Raw genomic sequence first — 2,838 nt, 5'->3', positions numbered from 1 at the left:
ACCCCGTGTACATAATTTCGCTCCACCACATGTACCACATGAGGTGCAAATGACAATAAAGAAACTCTGACTCTGACTCTGACTCTGATCCTCCAGAGGTCCAGAGGAAAGTGAAGCAGTTTGTGTCATGAGTGGACGCTCCCAATGTGTCAGTGCGGCGCTGTCAGTACTACACGTGTAATGCTGCAGAGGGTTTTGAGGCTAAGCTTTGACTATCACCCAAAGAAACTTGAAAAAATAAACTTGATCTTGATCAGAATTCTTGGTCATTTGTTTATAAATCTGCAGTCACTGAAATTAGAAAAAGGGCATTTTTGTTTTGAATTGTTCTTCAGTAACTTATTGTGTAATGATTGACCTTTCGTACACTCAAACAGATCTGCAGCTGTAAATCTGTGCTGCGTTTTGTCATTTTTACCCAAACATGAGAGAAACCATGAACATTAAACTGGAATAATCATGACTTTAAATTAAAGGCATAGTTCAGATATTTTGAAGTTAAACTGTGTAGAAAGGTTGTAAATAATAGTTACAAAGTTGTATAAAGTTGAAAAGTTTTAGATCAGTGTTGTTTTTAGAAGCAGGAGTCCATGTTGATCTTAGCTTGGCCAACTGTTCTGAGAATTATCTGCAACAGGTAAGATGTTGACTGTGCCTAACCTCTCCACAGAGCCCCACTTTTAAAGAACCACACCACTGCTTTGATTATTCTTTGACAAGGGCTATTTATAATTTAAAAAATTCTGACGTTTATTTCGTTTGTGTCGATGTTTTGGGGAAGAAGCGCGTGAGAGAAAATGCGATCCAAAACTTTTTCTGTAGCTTCTTTTTGAATTCTGTTTAACGTCTTGAGTTTTGCTTTTTTTGTTGTGCTCAAGTTATTAAGAAGGAACACATGGCTGACTTCATGAAGGGCCTGGTAAAGTCTTTGCGGGTCCGTTAAGCCGTCGGTGCGGACGGATGAGGAGGTCTGGACGGAAGCAGCTGTTGCTCCTGAAGAGCTGAGTGATGTGAGCAGGAGGCGACACGACGTTTGGATGTGTGCATGCCTTTGTTAACTCTTCCAGCTCTCCCCAACAGAACCTATCAGAGACCATTTGATAGCATAATAAAAGAGCACCGCCCCCCTCCACCACACACACACACACACACAGCTGTCCTGGTGGTCTTCCTCTGCTGGTGACCCCAGCTGTAGATGAGTGTGCGAGGGTTCTGTTTTAACTTGCCAGAAATCCAACAAACACAGCTTTTGTTTGTTACTGCTTTCAAAAGAGGAGAAATTAGGCTCCAGAATGTTTCGTTGCATCACAAAGGCCTGTTCGTGCTGGGTCCGTGTTTGTGAATGCGGCCAGAACGTTGAAAGGAGGCTCGCCAGGAAACTATTGTTCCCTCTCATCAAAGAAAGGCCACACTCCGTCTGTTACCTTGCATTTTGTACGAGAAGGACATGACTAATTCTAGGTGTCCTTGTGCCTTTTTTAAAGTTTTCTTTGAGCCGGGCAGGAACATATACTTACCATTCCATCACCTGGAGCTCTGCAGCTCCGAGGTGAGGCTCGTTGGCCACAGCTGCCTCTTCCCTAAACCTCCCATTACTCCCATCACGCTGCTTCTTCAGGTCTGTGACTGGACTCGCCACATCACGAGGCGAGGGAGGTCTTCTTTATGTTCTGCTATCGTCAGCCACATTAGAGTCACTTCCTTTGAAAAACGTAGGCAGAAATTGTGAAACACTCGCGGTGAACTCAACACTTTGTAACCCCCCCTCGTCTGTTGTCAGGCCCAAAGAGCAGGTGTGGGTGGTGTGTGTATGTCAGGTTGTTTATGAGTGTAAGTGGGCTACGCACACATGCAGGCTGAGTGCTTTTTGGCTTTCGGGGAACAGCAGAGGGAAAACCTTTGGTCCTAACAGCTGGACACGACTGGAACTATGAGGACGAGACCCAAATATGGAGCTGTGGTGCTTTAAGGTTACAGAGTTTGCTGCTCCTCCAGAAGAAGAAAAAAGCTCGGAGCAACGAACACACAGCGTTTGTAAATGAAAAGCAGACGTTTCATTTAATGATGGAAATGAGAAACAATCGATCTAAGTGCTAATTTACAATCGACTACTAGCATGGCCGATTTTTTAGGAGTTGAAAATTAACAAATTATTGAATTGTCAGCTGCAGCTCTCGGTTCTGCAGTCAAACCAGATTCTCATGTGTCAAACTCACAGCCCGGGGGCAAAAAATACAAAACAGGTCTCTCTTGAAAATGAGTCCTCCTGACTCGAGAATAGCTGTTCAAATAAAGGTTAAATAAATACACATTTTCTCCTCGTTAACATCTTATTTAATCTACAAAGCTCTCAACAACCTAGCTCCAGCTTAAATTACAGATCTTGTTGTTCCATATTTTCCCAACAGAGCACTTCACTCTCAGACTGCAGGCTTACTTGCGGTTCCTAGAGTTTCCAAATGCAGAATGAGAGGAAGATCTTTCAGTTATCAGGCTCCTCTCTTGTGGAACCAACTTCCAGTTTCTGTTCACGAGGCTGACACATTGTCCAGTTTTAAGACTGGGATTAAGACTTTCCTTTTTGATAAATCCTATAGTTAGGGTTGGCTTGTTATGCTGCTATAAGCTTAGACTGGAGGACAAATTGACCTCATTTCCTTAAAAGAATTGTTAAAATTGAATATCCTGATGCATGCTCAATAATCCAGGTAGAAAAATCTAAAAAAGTTAAATCTGGTCCTCTGGACATTAAAAAAAAACAAAACAAAGCAAATCAACAAAAAAATGTAGAAACATTTCGTCTCTCATCCAAGAGACTTCCTCAGTCTGAGGTGCTGT

This window comes from Nematolebias whitei, chromosome 14 (genome assembly GCF_014905685.2).
Source record: "Nematolebias whitei isolate Nwh7 chromosome 14, NemWhi1, whole genome shotgun sequence".
In the NCBI taxonomy this organism is placed as follows: domain Eukaryota; kingdom Metazoa; phylum Chordata; class Actinopteri; order Cyprinodontiformes; family Rivulidae; genus Nematolebias; species Nematolebias whitei.
Note: the sequence above shows the minus strand (reverse complement) of the source record.